General features: G+C 41.2%; 2 pseudogenes; both read right to left on the minus strand.

Moving 5' to 3' along the window:
* Positions 1-15,319: 15,319 nt before the first annotated feature.
* Positions 15,320-16,252, minus strand: LOC119878325 (annotated as a pseudogene).
* LOC119878324 lies at positions 16,162-19,519 on the minus strand (annotated as a pseudogene).
* Between the last annotated feature and the right edge of the window lie 1,427 nt (positions 19,520-20,946).

Here is a 20,946-nt window from a genome sequence, read left to right on the forward strand (position 1 = left end):
CAGGCTGACACTGGTCTAACCTACAGGACTAAGATTAGCCAGAATTTCACTCTAAGATAGAAGGACAGTTCACAAAGCTGATAGTATGTGGCAGCCTAACACAAATGTGAGAAACACATACGTGATACTTCATTACTTAAGAGCCATTTACAACAGCTCCCTGGGGAGTACTCTGCCTTTGAAACATGACAGAGTATACTGATACCTTCGACACGGGAAGCAAACAGCTGGCTTGACCCTTCTCATCTTCATCCAGTAGGTAGATTTTCGGAAGGAATGGTGGAAAATCACTCACTGGCTCACATGAAGAGGCAGATGATGAGCCGCTTAAGGTGGAATTCATCGTGAGGATAGTGTACTGGGAACTATTATCCTTATGGAGCACTGCGGCTGCTATTAATATGACATAGATATATATAGATATATAGATATATATACCACAAAGGAGGATCTAGAGTTAAGTTCCTTAATTATTTATATCCTCAGAAGACAAGTTGGTTATCTATGCAAAAACTAAGAAAATTCATAATAAAAACAGAATTGAGATTGTAATCTAACAAATACAATCGTTGATCAAAGCAGTATATAAAATTATTATACTTCATTATAATGAGAAAGCAGTCCATTCATGATTATTCCTCGCAGCCATATAGGCATTCTGTCCTAGGTTGATCAAAGAAAAGAAAGAAGTCAAGGTAATATGTGTTCTATGTGTTCTATGGACCCTTCAGAAGAGCTCCTGGATCTGGAACCAGGTATGTTCAGGGCCTCCCTATTTCTCTGACAGAAGCACAGTAACTAAATAGTATCCCTGAGACTACAGGAGGAAAAGAACCGTTTGTGGGGCCCTCGTTGACCCATCTTCCCTCTACCTTAGGCCTTCTCCCTAAACCTGGTGTCACAGTTATCCTGTCTCACTTAGGCAACATGATTCTTAGCTCCCATAGTTCAGGGAACACTGCTACCTTGTCTGAGGGTAAGCCAGATCCAAATTTTCAAATCTAAGACCAGTTAAACTATGTAGTTAACAGACATTATTAACTACAAAGTGTCTTCTAGGTGGTTCAGAATGCACAGAAGAGCAGCAGTTCTCAAAGTATTGTCCAAGGACCTCGAGACATTCCCTTTTTCCAGCTAAAGATCTGTGTAAGGCCTGTGTTAGTTCTATGGTTTAGAACGGTCACTCTGAATGCTATATGGAAGATGAAAAGAAAAAAAAAAAGGAAGATGGCCCATGGAGGAAGAGTGAATAAAGGAAGAGGGGTTAACAGTACAGGGAAGAGGTAAAAGGACTTTGAACGAGAGTTTGGTAGTATAGGTAAGTTGGCAGATTCAAGATAACACGTTAGAGGTAGACCAGATAAGAATCACATAGAGGTTTGTGGTAGGAAGGAGTTGGAAGTAACACAGATGACCTTTCTTAAGAAAATCTATACATAAATGTGATATATGCCTGTTATGGAATAGTATGTAGTTGTTGGAAGCAACAAACTTTCTCTTTTTTTTAAAGATTTTATTTATTTATTCATGAGAGACACAGAAAGAGAGAGAGGCAGAAAACATAGGTAGAGGGAGAAGCAGACTCCCTTCAAGGAGCCCAATGCGAGACTTCGATCCCTGAATCCCAGGATCACACCCTGAGCCATCCACGCATCCCAGCAACAAACCTTTTCTATACATAAGACATGAACATAACTGAAAAGCATACTGGTGAATGAAAATTAGAAAACAAGGATGCCTGGGTGGCACAGCTCATTAAGCATCTGACTCAGATTTGGCACAGGCCCTGACCCTCAGGGCTGTTAGATCGAGCCCTGAGTCAGACTCATGCTCAGTGCTGAATCAGCTCGAGACTCTCTCTACCCTCTCCTTGTGCCCTCTACCCTGAGCATGTACACACATGCACGCTTCTCTCTCTCCAAAAATAAATAAATCATTAGAAGAAAAAGGAAAAAGTAATAGAAACAAGATTTAACTTCAATGTGGTAAATTAAAAACTAGTATACATGTAAACAACACTAGCTACTTTACAAGGATTCATAAATATTTAAGGACAAATATCAAACTCGCTAAACACCGTTGTTCTTTGAAAGGGATGGAAATAAAGAAAACAAAATACTAGGGATGCTGATGTCAGTATTGCTATGAACAGGGAAGAATGATTCTTCAGTTCTTTGCACATGAGATCCAAAATTACAAAAAAGTTTAATACAGTGAAAGTATTATTCTGCCGCAGTGCATAAGGCCACTACGACCCATCCCTCCTGCTGATCACAACTGAAAATCCTCGACTCCGAAAAGTAAACAAAGCAGGTGGATTGTGGAGGGGAATCAAAATCAGGAGAAGTGACTCATATTGAATGTGTTTCCCCATTTTTTGTTTTTCCTCACATGGCTCTGCAATTAAGGGTGGGCCCCATTTGCAGAGCAGCATAGGCAGCCTAAATTCTAATAGAAACTCTAGAAACTCTCTCTTTCTGCCAAGAGAAACCTGGAAAAGGGATCTCCATGGACAAAATTGTGTAAGAAAACTGTGGAGAAGAGACAGACAAGGAGGATGATCTCATAATTCTCTGTATGAATCTACACAAATCATGGCTTAATTCCAAATCTCATATGTGTGGAGCATACCCAAACCAGCTTAGCAAAGGCTTTGAAAAATGAAATAAGATATGAACAAGCTGCACACCAGATTAACCTAGAGCTGCTAGTAAAAGACAGACCCAAACCAATGTATCAAAAGCTTGGAGAAATGAAACAAGACTTGAAATACCTGAAAAAGTCTCAGACGAACCCCTAAGCAATTTAAGCAGAGGTAAACCAACATAGCAAAGACTCAAAGAATGAAACTAAGACTGAACCAATACCCTCAGAAAGCAAGACAGAACTATGGTCTGAACAGGTTACTTGCTAAAAGAAAAACAGCAATGATCACCCAGAAGATTCTTTTTTATTATTTGAATTCAATTAGCCAATCCCCCAGAAAATTATAAAAAGACCCAAAGTCTATACAAATAACATTCACTATCTTAGGAATAATTCCATAATGATTGTAATACACAAAAAATCGGAAAATGTGCATAATTCTGAAAGGAATAGGAAATGAACAAATGTCAACCCCAAGATGATCCAGATGCGAGAAGTATAAAAAATTTAGGGCAACAATTATAACTATGCCCCATGCAATACAGGAATACACATTTGAAATGAAGGACAAGGTAGAAATTCTGAGAAAAATAAAACCATAAGAAAGAACTAATTGAATTTTTAAATATATTTTATTTATTATTTGACAGAGAAAGAGAGACCACATGTACAAGCAGGGAGAGCAGCAGGCAGAAGACGAGGGAGAAAGAACTCCCCCTCAGCAGAGAGCCCTGATATGGAGCTCGATCCAAGGACCTTAGAATCAAGACCTAAGCTGAAAGTAGATACTTAACCACCCAGGCAAATACTAATTGAAATTTTTAGAACTGAAACATACCAGTGTTTGAAATAAAACCAGAATGGGCTCACTAATAGAATGGAGATGACAAAGGAAAGAACTTGAAGACAAATTATCCACTCTGAAACCACAAGAGGAAAAAATGTTGGAAAAAGAGTAAACAGAGCCCCCAACCACTGTGGGTCAATACAAAAGGTCTAACTTAAGTGTAGCCACAATCCCAGAAGGAAAGGAAAACGAGGGACTGTGGCACAAAATACATTTGAAAAATTTATGGTAGAAAATCACCGAAATTAATGAGACCTAATATTTATAGATTCTTTAGGAGCTCATACAAACCCTACTCAACACGATATAATACTCAAAGAAAAACACACACCTAGACCACATCTTGATGAAAATGTTCAAACCGGGATTGCCCGGGTGGGGCTCAGTAGGTTGTGAGTGTCTGCCTTTGGATCAGAGGCCATGATCCAGGGTCCAGGATCCGAGTCCCCACTACTGGGTCTCTCCTGCAGGGAGGCCTGGTTCTCCCTCTGCCTGTGTGATCTCCTGCCTCTTTCCTTGTCTCTTCATGAATAAATAAATACAATCTTTAAAAAAAAAAGAAAGAAGAAGAAAGAAGAGAAAAGAAGGAAGAAAGAATAGAAAGAAAAGAAGAAAGAGAAGAAAGAAAGGAACGAAGAAAGAAGAAAGGAAGAAAAGAAAAGAAGAAAGAAAGAAGAAAGAAAGGAAAGATAGAAAGAAAGAAGAAAGAAAGACCGAAAGAAAGAAACGAAGAAAGAAGAGAAGAAAGAAAGAAAGAAAGAAAGAAAGAAGAAAGAAAGAAAAGAAAGAAAAGAAAGGAAATGAACGAAAAGAAGAAGAAAGAAAAAGAAAGAAAGAAGAAAGAAAGAAAGAAAGAAAGAAGAAAGAAAAGAAAGGAAAGAAAGAAAGAAAGAAACTGTTCAGACCCAAAGATTTTTTAAAATTTCTAGAAAGCAGCTTTAAAATGGACATATTACAGGGGCACATGGGTGGTTCACTTGGTTAAGAGTCTGCCTTAGACTCAGACACTGGGATCGAGCCCCACATTGAGCATATAGCCTGCTTATCCTTCTTCTCCCTTCTTATGTTCTCTCTTGCTATCTCTGTCTCTCTCTCTCAAATAATGAAGAAGGAAAATATTTTTTTTAATGACGTATCACATATAGGAAACAATGGTTGACTGATCACAAAATTCTCAACAGAAAACCAAGGAGAACAGAAGATAGTATAACATCTTTAAAATCCTAAGAAAAGGGATCCCTGGGTGGCGCAGCGGTTTAGCCCCTGCCTTTGGCCCAGGGCGCAATCCTGGAGACCTGGGATCGAATCCACACGTCGGGCTCCCGGTTGCATGGAGCCTGCTTCTCCCCTCCTGCCTGTGTCTCTGCCTCTCTCTCTCACTCTCTCCTCTCTCTCTCTGTGTGACTATCATAAATAAATAAAATTAAAAAAAAATAAAAAAAATCCTAAGAAAAATGATTTGGCAAACCAAAATTCTATACTCAGTGAAAATAATGCTTAGATATACTTCTTCACAAGAAAAAGAGAAAACGAAAATTTGTTGTTAGCAGACCTGCTCTATGAGAAATGTTAATGGAAATTATTCCAGATATGAGGAAGGAAAAGATGCCAGAGAGAAATCTGGATTTTTAAGCACGAAGAGCAAAAGAAATGGTAAATAGCTGGGTAAATACGTTAACAATGACAACAACAGAAAACACTCTTTAAAACAAATTTTTAACATTCTCTGGTAGAGTTTTCAACATATGTAAATGTAATACTTATGATAGCTATAACTTATTGGTCAGCAGGCAGGGGTTAAACAATCTATATGGTTGTAAAGCTTCTACATTTAAGCAAAGTGGTAGCATTAACTCAACGCTATGAAACAATAGGTATGTATATATACTTCCTAGAGCAACCACTACACACAAGAGAAAGAGAGAAAAGAGAAAGAGTCAAAAATCAGTAAACTAAAATCAGGCACCAAATATTCAAATAATCCAAAAGAACGTATAAAGGAAAAAACAGGGTACAAAGACACGTAATAAAATGGCAGACCTAAATCCAACCATATCAATAATTAATTTAAATGTTTATGGTCTCCAGATTTGGGCAAGAATCCTCAATAAATGTTAAAAACGTTACATGTTAAAAAAATAAAAATAAAAAAAATAAATGTTTATGGTCTCAACACTCCAGTTAAAAAGTCAGAGACTGTTTAAGAGTGAATAAAAAGGCAATACTCTAGTACTCTAGTAATACTCTTGAACAACACGGGTCTGAACTGTATGGATCCACTTATACATGGATTTTATTTAATATACAGTACAGTATTGTAAATGTCAATAAATAAATAAACTTTTTAAAAAGATTTTTTATTCATGAGACACAGAAAGAGAGAGAGGCAGACACATAGGTAGAGGGAGATGCAGGCTCCCCACAGGGAGCCCGATGCAGGACTTAATCTCAGGACCCTGGGATCACAACCTGAGCAAAAGGCATACACTCAACCACCGAGCCACCCGGGTGCCCCCTTTCCTTGTCATTTTAATAATATTTTATTTCCTCTAGCTTACTTTATTGTAAGAACACCATAGTATATAATATGTATAACACACAAAATATGTGTTAATTGTTCATGTGATCAGTAAGACTTCCAGCAACAATAGGCTATTAGTAGTTACTTTTGGGGGGAGTGATTTTCAACGTGTTGTGGTCAGCATCCCTAACCCCTGTGTTGTTCAAGGGTCAACTAAGTGTAAATTGTGCCAAAAGTGGCAGACTTTCTTTTCTTTTTTTAAATACATTTAAGTAATCTCTATACCCAATGTGGCCCCCTGAACTCGTTGAACCCGAGGATCAAGAGTCAAATGCTCCTCCAACTGAGCCAGCCATGTGTCCCCACACTTCAGTGTAAAAACATATAGAGACTGGAAATAATGGATGAAAAAATTAAACTACACAATCAGCAACAGAAGAAAGTCTGAAATGGCTTATTTTGATACCAGATAAACAGACTTCAAGACAAGAGTATCACCAGAGATAGAAATAGACACATATCATAATGATAAAAGTAACAAATCATCACAAAGACACAATTCCTCATTTTATGTGGCTAGCAGTAGAGGATCAAGTACACAAAGCAAAACTGATAGAATTAAAGCAAAAAATAACAATTCTATAGTCTTAGAAGGAAATTTTAAGACCTTCTTCTTTCAGGAAGTGATAGAACTAGACAAAAAGTCAGTAAAGACATAGAAGATCTGAACAATATTAGCTACCTTATTCCAGATCACTTTATTGAACACCACATTCAACAACTACAGAATATACATGGCTTTTCAAGTAGACATTGTGCATTCAACAACATAGAGCATAACTCTAAACTTAGAAAGAGGAGAAATCGGGCAGCCCCGGTGGCTCAGTGGTTTTGCGCTGCCTTCAGTCAGGGCCTGATCCTGGAGACCCAGGATCGAGTCCCATGTCCAGCTCCCTCCATGGAACCTGCTTCTCCCTCTGCCTGTGTCTCTGCCTCTCTGCTCTATCTCTCTCTGTCTCATGAATAAATAAATAAAATCTTTAACAAAATAAAAAGAGGAAAATCGTACGTGTATTCTCTGACCACATCAGAATTAAATTAGAAATCAAGATCAGTAAGAATTATAAATAAAAATACTCAAAAAAATAAAAAATAAAATAAAATAAAATAAAATAAAAAATAAATCCTGAAATTAAATAATCTCCTTGTAAATAATTCATAGGTCAAAAAGAAATCACAAGAGAATACAAAGTAACAACAAAAATACACATATCAAATTTGTGGATTGCAACCAAAGCGGCACTCAGAAGGAAACTTAAAAGCTCTAAATACCCCTATTACAAATTAGACCTAAAATTAATTTCCTGACAAGACTTCATCTTTAGATACCTTACAAAGGGCAAGTAAACCCAAATAGAAGGAAAATATAACAAAGAGGAGGAATTCATGAATTAGGACAGCACAGAAAATCTGGTTCTTAAAAAGATCAACAAAATTGACAATCCTGTGGCTAGACTGACATATTAGCAGCAAGCAACTAGAAATGGACTTATTAAAAGTTATTATTTACAGTAATATTAAAAACACACACACAAAAAAAACACCTAAGAACAAATCGAACAAAAGATAACCAAGACTCTTATAATGAAAACTACAGCATGTTGGTGAGAGAAGTTAGGGATCTAATAAAGGAAAAATACAGCATGCTCATAAGTCAGAAAACTCAGTATTGTTAAACTTGCAATTCTCCCCAAACTGATATACTGATTCCATATATAATACTCATCAATACTCCAGCATGCTTCTTTTTATAGAAATGGACAAACTAACTCTAGAATTTATGTAAAAAGACAAAGAAACTAGAATAAATAAACAACTTTTAAAAAGAACAATAGAGTTAGATGACTTACCCCATCTGATTTCAAGACTTACTCTAATCTCACAGTATCAAGACAGTTTTAGTATTGGCAAAAAGATAGATATATACACCAGCGGAACAGAATAAGAAGTCCGGAAACAGACCCACACATATATACGTTTACATAATTACTGACCAAGGTGCCAATGCAATTGAATAAGGAAAAGAAAGTCTTAACAACAGAATATACAAAATTTAAAGAAATTGGCATTGATTCTTAGGACACACCATGCACAAAAAATTAACTCTAAACGAGTTATATATCTAATGTAAACCTAAAAAGTCTAGAAAAGGAGAAAATCTTTGCAAATGGGGATGGCAAGGTTTTCTCAAATACATCCAAAAAAAGCATGACATATAGAAGGAAAAAATAACATTTTAATTATTTTTGATGATAAATTAAAACTGTTGGTCTTCAAGGCGCCTCGGTGCTAAGTTAATTGAGTGGCTTCAGCTGAGGTCATGTCATGATCTCAGAGTCCTGGGATAGAGCCTCAAGTTGGGCCCCACACACAGCTGGGAGTCTGCTCAGAATTCTCTCCCTCTGCTCATCCCTTTTCTTGGTAAACTAAACACTAAATCTTTAAAAATAAATAAAACTATTGATTTTTAAAATTAATTAATTTTTTTTAATTATTGTATTTTTTTTATTGGAGTTCGATTTGCCAACCATATAGCATAACCAGTGCTCACCTGTCAGATGTCCCCCTCAGTGCCATCACCCAGTCACCCCAACCCCTGGCCCACCTCCCTTTCCACCACCCTGTTTCCCAGTTAGGTGTCCTCTCATATTCTGTCATCCTCACTGATATTTCCCACTCATTTTCTCACCTTTTCTCCTTTAATTCCTTTCACTATTTTTATATTCCCCAAATAAATGAGACCATATAATGTCTGTCCTCTGACTTACTTCACTCAGCATAATACCCTCCAGTTCCATCCACGTCGAAGCAAACGGTGGGTATTTGTCATTTCTAATGGCTGAGTAATATTCCATTGTATATATAGACCACATCTTCTTTATCCATTATCTTCAATGGACACCAAGGCTCCTCCCACAGTTTGGCTATTGTGGACATTGCTGCTATATACATTGGGGTGCAGGAGTCATGCCATTTCACTGCATCTGTATCTTTGGGGTGAAACCCCAGCAGTGCAATTGCTTGGGTCCTAGGGCAAATCTATTTTTAACTCTGAGGAACCTCCACGCAGTTTTCCAGAGTGACTGCACCAGTTCACATCCCCACCAACAGTGTAGGGGGGTTCCCTTTCTCCACATCCTCTGAACATTTGTGGTTTCCTGCCTTGTTAACTTTCCCCATTCTCATGGGTGTGAGGTGTGGTATCATCATTGTGGTTTTGATTATATTTCCCTGATGGCAAGGTGATGCGGGCATTTTCTCATGTGCTTGTTGGCCATGTCTATGTCTTCCTCTGTGAAATTTCTGTCATGTCTTTTGCCCATTTCATGATTGGATTAACACTACTGATCTTTAAAACACACCATTAAAGGGATGCCTGGGTGGCTCAGTGTTTTAAAAGTAAATAATCTTTAAAAGTAAATAATACATACATACATACATACATACATACATACATACATACAAATACCATTAAGAAAAATAAAATGCAAACCAGAGACTGGAAGAAAATATTCAAGACACATCTATCAAAGATACTGTATTCAGAATATAATTTTTAAAAATACTACAATTCCATAGCAAGACAGACAACTCAACTTTTTTAAATGGGCCAAAGAGGGGTGCTTGGGTGTCTCGGTTAAGCTTCTGTCTTCAGCTCAGGTCATGATCCAGTCCTGGGATCAAGCCCCAAGTCAGGCTTCCTGCTTGGCAAAGAGTCGGCTTCTCCCTCTACCCCTCTCCCTACTTGTGTTCATTCCTTCTCTCATATTCTATCAAGTAAATAAATAACAAAATCTTTATTTCTTTTTTAAGATTTTATTTATGTATTCATGAGAGACACAGAGAGAGGCAGAGACACAGGCAGAGGGAGAAGCAGGCTCCATACAGGAAGCCCGATGCAGGACTCAATCCTGGGATCCCCGGACTCGGGGATTACACCCTGAGCCAAAGGTAGACGCTCAACTGCTGAGCCACCCAGGAACCCCAAAAACAAAATCTTTAAATGGGCAAAAGATATGAACAGGTACTTCCCAGAAGATATATGAAAGGCTAATTAAGCACATGAACAGATGTTCTATATCACTATTCATCAGGAAAATGTTAACTAAAATCACAATGAAACACCACTATACACCCTTAAAATTGGCTAAAAGTAAAGACTTATTCCTATACACTGCTGGTAGTAATATAAAATTATACCACCAATTTAGAAAACAGGCAATTTTTTTTAAAAGTTTAACATACTCCAGACATGACCAATCAACCTAAGATGGCATATCTTGGTAAAACAGTATCATCTCAGGTATTTATCAAGAGAAAAAGAAAAAAAATATTTCCCACACAGAGATGTGCTCATGGATGTTCAGAACAGCTTTACTTTAATACTCCCAGAATGAAAATAACCCAAATGTCCATCAAGGAAGATGGCTAAACAAATCATGGTATATCTATAATGAAATTCTATTCAGCAATAAAAATTAGTTCTCATTCAAAACCATTATTTTGAATGAAAAAAAATCATGCAAAAATAGAACATACTACCCGATTTCATTTATATAAAATACTAGAACATGCAAACCACTGTATGGTGACAGAAAGAAAGGTCAGTGTTGTCTGGGAACAGGAGTAGAGAAAGGAATGGATGACAAAGGAACCAAAAAAAACTTGGGGGAGGGATAGAAATGTTATCTGGACTGTGGTGACACTGTTACGGTTATTTACATATGTCAAAGCTAATCAGTATGGTTTCACTCATACATGTAATATAAGAAATAGTGAAAAGGATTATAAGGGAAAGGGGGGAATTGAGTGGGAAAAATTAGAAAGGAAGACAAACCATGAGACTCCTAATTGAGAAACAAACAAAGGATTGAAAAAGGGGAGGTTGGTGGGGGGGATGGGGTAACTGGGAGATGGGCAATGAGGAGGGTACTTGATGGGATGAGCACTGGGTGTTATACTCTATGTTGACAAATTGAATTTAAATTTAAAAAATGTAAAAAAAGGGCAGCTGGGGTGGCTCAGCCGTTTAGCGCCGCCTTCAGCACAGGGCCTGATCCTGGAGACCCGGGATCAAGTCCCACGTCAGGCTCCCTGCATGGAGCCTGCTTCTCCCTCTGCCTGTGTCTCTGACTCTCTCTCTCTCTCTTTCTCTTTCTCAGTGTGTCTCATGAATAAATAACACAATCTTTAAAAAAAAAATGTAAAAAAAAAAGAGCTGATCATACTGTATGCTTTAAATATGTATACTGTAAAGATGCATTCTATTGTAATTCAATGATACCTCAGTAAAAGTATAAAAAATTTTAACAGGAATTAGCAGTACTCTAGGACCAAAACCCACCATCCAAAACAATGGGAAAAATCTCTACTTGGAAGACTTGCTAGTATCAAGAGGCCAATAAGAGTCAAGTCCCCTCTGACTCCTCTTAGTAAACTGTCACCATAGGAATTTCTTCACTGTCAGTGTAGGACTCAAATATACCCATATCCCTTCTCATGAATAGGCACAAGCACATTAAAAACAACAACTAAAAAAACAATACTTCATATGATCAGCATGATTAACATCTTAGGAATTAATCAACGTGGTTAAGAAATCACTCCCCCTAGGTCTCTTTTATTTCCAAAGGACTCAACAAAAACGAGTGTTTTACAATACTTGTCAAATGAGGGTACTTGATTGCTTACAAAATCTCATATTAATCCTAAACTTCCCTTTCCATAAATATGGCAAGAAAATGATTTTGTTTTAAATAATAGGATCTTAATTGTAGTGACTTTATAATTTGTTGACTATGGCACTCTCCCCCAGTCTCAGCTTCTAATCACAAGAGTGAAAAGTTTAACCAATTTTCAAACTCCTTTCTGCCCTATCAAGAATTTTTCAGAGACTCTAGTTCATTCTCCAGGTGGAACTACTTAAGACTTCATTACAAAATTATTTTTGTTCTTCTCAATTTCCTTTGCAGCCTCTGTTCTTTTTTTTTTTTAAGATTTTATTTATTCCTGAGAGACAGAGAGAGAGAGATGCAGAGACACAGACACAGGCAGAGTGAGAAGCTGGCCCCATACAGGGAGCCTGACGTGGGCCTGGATCCCGGGGATCAGGCCCTGGGCCTAAGGCAGCGCTAACCCGCTGAGCCACCTGGGTTGCCCACCTCTGTTCATCCTACCCAATCCTTAAATGCTGATGTTCTCTAGGGTTTCATTCTCTAGTCCCTTCTGGTCTCACCTCTCACCAATGGTTCTCAAACTCCACAATCTCCTAGAAAGTCAGTTAGAAAGGATTCCTGGGACGCCTGGATGGCTCAATAGTTGAGCATTTGCCTTCGGCTCAGGACATGATCCCGGGATCCTGGGATCAAGTCCTGCATCAGGTTCCTTGCAGGGAACCTGCTTCTCGCCTTGCCTATGTCTCTGCATCTCTCTGTCTCGAATGAATGAATGAATGAATGAATCTTTAAAAAAAAAAAAAAGGATTCCTATGCCCTAATTCCAATGATTTTGATTCAGATTAAAGATAAGGACCTATTAATCTTTTTATTTTTTTAACCATTACCCACTTGCTATTCCATTTAATGCTTTTAGCTGTTCACACATTCTATTTCTCTATGAAGAAATACCTTTTCTTTCTGGCTAACTGCATTATTAAGGAATAATAACTTTCAAGTCTGTTTAGGAGTAACTTGCTCTGGCAACTCTTCCATTCTGAACTATCACTCCCCATCCCCAAATACTATATTAAATTCCTATTTAGGGATCCCTGGGTGGCGCAGCGGTTTGGCGCCTGCCTTTGGCCCAGGGCGCGATCCTGGAGACCCGGGATCGAATCCCACGTCGGGCTCCCGGTGCATGGAGCCTGCTTCTCCCTCTGCCTGTGTCTCTGCGCCTCTCTCTCTCTCTCGTGACTATCATAAATAAATAACAATTTAAAAAAATATTTTAAAAAAATAAATAAATAAATAAATTCCTATTTAAAAATATTTACTTACACCGAATCATGTTGATGTATTTGCCTATCTCCCCTTTTAGAGTATTCTGTGTTTTATCTGTATATCTAACCTACTACACAGCTGGCACATAACAGATATTCAGCAAATGTTATCTGAATTAATTCCTTCCAAAGAGTATCTAGTTAATAAGAACCCCTTTTGTACTAACAAAAACGGAAAAGGTTAGCACGGTCTACGAAATAATAAACCAGTCTTAAAGCCAAACAGTCTGAAAATAAAAGGATTTCTTACAACCATTTTTATCCATCCTTCCCTTGTTCATCAATGTATTCATGAGTATATATTTGATGTCTGAGGACATGCAAGGTACACTAAGTCATACATTCCATTTTTAATATAATTTGTGCTTTTCTTTGCAAGCTAGGTTCTTCTCCCCTACATTAGGTTTAGATCACTGTCCTATCAGGTAGGCACTAACTACAGGTGGCTATTTAAAGTTAAGATTAAATACAATGAAAAATTCAGTTCCTCAACCACACTGGCCACACTTCAAGTGCTCAAAAGTCAATGAACCCCAGAAAATCTCACTTACTTCTTAGCTCCCACGATCTTCGTGCTCCTCTGCTGCTTAAAGGATGTGGGTTCCGGCGTCTAGCAAATCGCAAGCACATGAGTGAATTGCTAGAAACCTCTGAACCCTTACCACAAAAGAAAGAGAAAAAAAAAGAAATCCCCCTGTGCCCAGAAGAAATGAAGCTCTCCCCTGGCAGCTACCTCAAACGGAAAAAGGTAAGACCTCTTAAGGAAAGTGTGCCGTCTTGTCTTCCAACTGAGTTAAGGCAGGTGACAACACCGTAGTCTATCATCCCCCATTCCCAAAGCCCTGTCCCAGGTAAAGATTCTAAAGGGAGGCGAAAAGTGAGGACAACGGATATGGAATGTACTGGGTATACAAAAGGAATAGAAATTAATAGCAATCTGGCGAGAAACTGAGTCCAGAGAGGTGGGGAACAAGTCAGCGATAAGTGGGTGGGAAAAGAGGGAGACAGGTAGATCTGACCTAGAAGGGTGGGGCCTATGATGGGCTCTGAGAAAACCAATTCTGAGCATGGGACAAAAGCAAGGGACCGCGTGCTGCGGGCTCCACAGCGCTCCCCGTAAAGCATAACGGTCAAACTGAGAAACTCACGGCGGGTACTGCACCGAGTCTGGAAGACATCACTCCCTCTCCACGCCTAACAAATCCATCCAAGGCCTCCGGCCAGACCAACGCCACTTCCGCTCTCCTCTCGTCTCCCGGATGTGCAGTTGGCGCCGCCAATCCCAAGTCTGAACGTCTACTTCCGCCTGGCAGCTTCCGAGGGGGCTGCGGCCGGAGTGAGTGACGCGCCTTCCTCCTCTGAGACCCCGCCCCGGGAAACTGTAGGTGGGGCTTGGAGCCCCAACCTGGCCTCGGAACCCCTAACTGCCGCTCTATCGCTTTGCCCGACACCGAAAGCCCCTCCACCCTTCATTCCCCACCCAGTACGACGAGTGATCTTTCTAGATGGAGATCAATTATTGATTGCCCCTTTATTTATCTTAGAGAAATTACAAACCCATTCCCGCCTCCCTCCCCCCACGGATACACAAGCATTGATGCTCTTTGCTGAGGGTGCAGGTATTGGAGACAGTGGCTGAGCAGGAAAGCCAGGAAAAGGTTAGCTCGCCGAAGACTTGAGCCAGTCAATGGATAATGGGGGCGGATCTCTTCTCATCTGTTAGATTTATGCCTCTAAATTTGCCCTGCTTTGGGGTATTTTGTGTGTGGTCTCTAACAGACATGTTTGAATAACCCTTGAAATCTTTAGATGAACTATGCCTGAGCCTCTCCTTACGGGAGCTGTGCTTGAGTCTCTCCTTAGCAGAACCCTGACAGGTTCTCTTACAGGGACTGAAATGGGTCTTCTCAGGCTAACTCTGTTGGCCCCTCTCAGAGGGGCTGTGCTGCTTCTGCTCAGAATGATTGTGTCTTGCCTCTAAGAGTGACTGGATCCACTCCTCTCAGAGGTACTGCAAGGAGTTCTCTCTGAGGAACTGCAACTGCTCCTTTCAGAGGACCCCTGCAGTCTTCTCTCAAAAAAGCCATGTTCGGAAACCCTGGGTGGCTCAGTAGTTCAGCGCCTGCCTTTGGCCCAGGGCGCGATCCTGGAGACCCGGGATGGAATCCCACATCGTGCTCCCGGTGCATGGAGCCTGCTTCTCCCTCTGCCTGTGTCTCTGCCTCTGTGTGTGTGTGTGTGTGACTATCATAAATAAATAAAAATTTTAAAAAATTGTTTTAAAAAGCCATGTCCTCTCCCCTCTAAGGGACTGTGATAAGTTTTCTGAAGGAGACCGCGATTGCTCCTCTCAGAGGGACTGCGACATCTTCTATCAGAAGAACTGCGAAATTTCCTCTTGGAGGGACCCTGATGGCTCCTTTTGGAGAGACTGTGATGGCTCCTCTGAGAAGGACTTTGATGGCTCCTCTCAGAGGGACTGCTGATGCTACTCTCAGAGGGACTGCAACATCTTCTCGCAGAAGGGCTCTGATGGCTCCTTACATAGGGACTGCGATGGCTCCTCTCAGAGGCACTGTGATGGCTCTTCTGAAAAGGACTGCAATGGCTGTTTCAGAGGCACTGTGAATGTTCCTTCCAGAGAGACTGCAAGGGCTCCTCTCAGAAGGACTGAGGACTCCTCTCAGAGAGACTGCGATGGCTTTTTTCAGAGACAGTGATGTCTCGTCTCGGAGGGACTGTGATGGCTCCTTTGAGGAGGACTGCATGACTCCTTTCAGAGGCACTTCGATGGCTCCTCTCAGAGAGACTGCGATGGCTTTTTTCAGAGACTGTGATGGCTCCTCTCAGAGGGACTGTGATGACTCTCCTGAGAAGAACTTCGAGGGCTTCTCTCAGAGGGACTGCAAAATCTTCTCTCAGAAGGACTGCAAAATTTCCTCTTGGAGGGACCCTGATGGCTCCTTTTGGAGAGACTCTGATGGCTCCTCTGAGAAGGACTTTGATGGCTCCTCTCAGAGGGACTGCGATGGCCACTCTCAGAGGGACTGCGACGTCTACTCTCAGAAGGACTGCAACATCTCCTCGCAGAAGGGCTCTAATGGCTCCTTACATAGAGATTGTGATGGCTCCTCTCAGAGGGACTGTGATGGCTGTTCTGAGAAGGACTGCGATGGCTGTTTCAGAGGCACTGTGATGGCTCTTCTGAGAAGGACTGCAATGGCTGTTTCAGAGGCACTGTGATGGCTCCTTCCAGAGAAACTGCAAGGGCTCCTCTCAGAAAGACTGAGGACTCCTCTCAGAGACACAGCGATGGCTTTTTTCAGAGACTGTGATGTCTCCTCTCAGAGGGACTGTGATGGCTCTTTTGAGGAGGACTGCAATGATTCCTTTCAGAGGCACTTCGATGGCTCCTCTCAGAGAGACTGCGATGGCTTTTTACAGAGACTGTGGTGGCTCCTCTCAGAGGGACTGTTATGGCTCTCCTGAGAAGAACTTCGATGGCTTCTCTCAGAGGGACTGCGATATCTTCTCTCAGAAGGACTGCAAAATTTCCTCTTGGAGGGACCCTGATGGCTTCTTTTGGAGAGACTGTGATGGCTCCTCTGAGAAGGACTTTGATGGCTCCTCTCAGAGGGACTGCGATGGCCACTCTCAGAGGGACTGCGAAGTTTCCTCTCAGAGGGACTGCGATGGCCACTCTCAGAGGGACTGCGAAGTTTCCTCTCAGAGGGACTGCAACATCTTCTCGCAGAAGGGCTCTGATGGCTCCTTACATAGAGACTGTGATGGCTCCTCCCAGAGGGACTGTGATGACTATTCTGAGAAGGACTGCAATGGCTGTTTCAGAGGAACTGTGACGCCTCCTTCAAGAGAGACTGCAGGGCTCCTCTCAGAAGGACTGATGACCCCTCTCAGAGAGACTGTGATGGCTTTTTTCAGAGACTGTGATGTCTCGTCTCGGAGGGCACTGTGATGGCTCTTTTGAGGAGGACTGCAATGACTCCTTTCAGAGGCACTTTGATGACTCCTCTCAGAGAGACTGCGATGGCTTTTTTCAGAGACTGAGATGGCTCCTCTCAGAGGGACTGTGATGGCTCCCCTGAGGAGAACTTCGATGGCTTCTCTCAGAGGGACTGCGACATCTTCTCTCAGAAGGACGGCAAAATTTCCTCTTGGAGGGACCCTTATGGCTCCTTTTGGAGAGACTGTGATGGCTCCTCTGAGAAGGACTTTGATGGCTCCTGTCAGAGGGACTGCAACGGCTACTCTCAGAGGGACTGCTGATGCTAGTCTCAGTGGAAGAGTTATGGAGAAATCTAGAGAAATAGTTCCCTATTTTAACTCCTCTCTTGATGTAAAATCCTCACATTCCCTATTCTGATATACCTGTCCTAGATTCAAATCCTCAGATTCCATCATTTGAGGAGGCCTTATTTTTATCCCTATTGCTTTCACAGCCTGAAGCCCTTGTTCATGAGTGAACACTGCAGGCTCCTCAAAGGGACATGCTGGCTGTGAGAGTAATTCTGCAGATTTCACATGGGTATTTGGCCTTGGAGTTAATTCCACGGGTTCTACAATTTCTTGAAGATCCAAACAATCTATTACTTCTATCGCTGATCCTAATGCTACTCGATTGGTTCTACAACCTGAGGAATTGGCCCTGGTGCTAACTCCTCAGATTTTACAATTTGAAGTGGTGGCCATGGGATTAACACAGTCTTTACAATCTGAAAGCCTGTCAACTTCATTATGTCCAAAATTTGGTGTGTTGGCTCTGTGTTAATTCTTAGATTTTACATTGCAACCACAGCTCTGAGGTAAACTCAGAGGGTCTCACATCTTGCAGTTTTGGGGTCAGCTGAACATAGTCTATCATTTGAAAGGCTGGCCCTGGGGTTAATGCTACAGACTTCACAACCTGAAGTGGTGGCCCAGGAGTCACTTTCACATACTCAGTAACTTTTTGGGGGGCTCCCGGGGTTATTCCTATTGAGAGCGCAGCTTGAAGCTGTGTCTTTGTGGATCCTGGGACTTGATCTAGTGGCTTTGGACTAATCCTCATAACTTCTGTAATTTGAGCCCGTACTCCTGGAGCTCTCTGTGAATATTTTATACTTTGATTCTGTGACTGTGGTAGCCCCACTGATCCATCCCCTGGCTGCCATGTCTCAGATGTGAGCTCTACAGACTCTGTGTGTCCTACAGCTTGACCTGTTTGCTTTTGGAGCAACTCTAAAGATTGTCTCCTTTGAAGCCATTGCCTAGAGGTTAAACCCACAGATTCAGGAACTTGATATCCTAGCCCTGATGTCATTTCTGGAGATTCTGGAACATGATGCAATGACTTTGTAATCAGTGCCTCAGATTCTCCTCTTCGCAGTCTTTTCTCAGAGATCACCTCCACAAATTCTAGTGCTTGAGGATAGGGCCTAGGACATCTCTCTGAATATCCAGTGGTTTCGCTTACTGGCTTTGGGGTCACTCCGAGGAATTCCTTCCCTTTTTGCCTTGCCTTGGAGGTCAATCCCACAGTTTCTGTAGTGTGACGCCTGGGCTCTAGTGTAATCTCTTCAGATCCTACAGCTTGCTGCAGTGGCCTTGTATGTAACTCTCTCAAATCTCTAAGTTGAGGCCGTGACTCAGAGAGCAACTCTAGAGTTTCTGGGATTTGGTAGCTTTTCTTTAGGGTTAATTTCGGGATTTAGAACCTTGATTCCTTAGCACTGGAGTCAGATCAACAGATTCTGGTACTTGAAGATCTAGCCTTAGAGGCACTCTTGAAGAATCCATGGCTTTACTTGTTGGCTTTGGGGTCAACTCCACATTTTTCTGTGGTTTCGTTGCCTTGATGTGCCAACCTTTCTGTGATGTGATAAACTGGTATTGAAATCAAATTCATAGATTTAGGGACTTGATGCTTTGGTGTCGGGATCATCTCTGCACATTCTACAAACTGATGCCCTGGCCTAGGGATTATCTCAGAGTCTGTGATTTGATAGCTTCTTTTCCGATTTAGCATCTCAGCTTTTGTTCCTTGAAGCAGTGCCCCCGGTGCTAACTCTACAGATTTTGTATCTTGCTGTAGAGAGGCTGAGGACAATTTCACATGTTTTATACTTTGCAACTTTGGATCTGGAGTAAACTCCAAAGATTTCTCATCTCGTTGCTGTGATTCCGGAGACCAATCTGAAAATTTAACGCTAGTCAACAATGGTCCTGGTGCAAACTTTTTAGTTGCCTCTGGTGCCAACACCACCGATTTCATACCTTGCCATCCTGAAGTCAGCTCTCGACAATTCGTACCTTGCTGTTGGAACCCTGGTGTCAATTCTACCGAGTTCATATCTTGAAAACATGGCTCTGGTGCAAAGGCCTCAGAGTTAGCATGTGGTGACTTGAGGCATGTTGACAACCCTAAAGAATTAGCACTTTGACAATGTGGCAATAGTTTGATTTCAAAGATTTCACATCTTGAGAACGTGGCTCTGATTCAAACACCACAGATTTCTGCCGGAGGCAAGAATTCAAATCCTTAGAATTCACATTTTGAGGTTGCGGTCCTGGTTTCAACTCCAGAGATTTCACATCTTGAAAACACAGCTTTGGTGCAAACACCACAGATCTCACACTATGTTGTCTAAGGTGTGAGGGCAACTCCTCAGAATTCATACCTTGAGGATGTGGCCCTGGATTAACTCCACATATTTCATTTTTTTAAAACATGGCTCTAGTGCAAACATCTCACATTTCAAGTCTTGCAGCTCGGAGCCTGAAATCAGTTTCACAGAATTTGCACCACAAAGCAGTGGCTCTTTGTTCATCTCCACCGACTTACATCGTTAAGCAGTGGCTCTGGTAAAAATAACACAGATTTCATACCATTTAACGGAGAGCCTAAAGTGAACACCGACTGTACAACTTGTGGCTGTGACCCACAGTGATTCTCCAAAAACTGGATTTCTGGAAACTTTGTCCCTGGAATTAACTCAGAAGATTTTACACCTTGCCAATATGCTCCAGCGTTGAACAGAATAGATTTTGTACCTTGATATTCTGATGTAGGGTTAGTTTCAGAGGGCTTTGTGCCGTGCATCTGTGGCCCTGGATTAAACTTTATGGAATTTATGCATTGAAGTTCTAACCCTGGTTTCAAATCAGAAGAATTCATGCTTTGCAGCTGTGGGCCCCAGTTGAACTCCCGTGATGTTATACCTTGAAACTGTGTCCCTGGAGTCAATTCACATTTCACATTTTGTAAATGTTGCATAGGGTTGAACATAACAGATTTTACACCTAGAACTTCTGTTCCCAGATTCAAATCAAAAGGTCCCATACCTTGACATTTAATCCCTGAAGTCAACTCAAAAGATTGTATACCTTGCAAAGGCGGCCCAAGTATGCACCCCGTAGAATTTACACATGGTAATTTTGACTCTGGATTCAACTCAGAAGAATTTACACACTTCACCTGTGGCCCAGGGTTGCATTCCATAGGTGCTACACCTAGAAACTTTGACCCTGGAATCAATTCAGATTTCAAACATTGCAAATGTGATTCCAAGTTGAACACACAGATGTCTCACTTTGCTTCTTAGTCCCTGGATTCACCTCAGATCCCATACCTTGACATTTTGTCCCTGAAGTCAACCCAAAAGACTGTACGCCTTCCAAAAGTGGCCCACGTTTGCACCCCATAGAATTTACACATTGTAATTTTGGCTCTGCATTCAACTCAGAAGAATTTACACACTTCATCTGTGGCCCAGGGTTGCATTCCATAGGTGCAACACCTAGAAACTTCGACCCTGGAATCAATTCAGATTTCATATCTTGCAAATGCCGGTCAGGGTTGAACACCATAGATGTCTC

Source organism: Canis lupus, unplaced genomic scaffold (genome assembly GCF_011100685.1).
Source record: "Canis lupus familiaris isolate Mischka breed German Shepherd unplaced genomic scaffold, alternate assembly UU_Cfam_GSD_1.0 chrUn_S145H305, whole genome shotgun sequence".
Taxonomy (NCBI): Eukaryota; Metazoa; Chordata; class Mammalia; order Carnivora; family Canidae; genus Canis; species Canis lupus.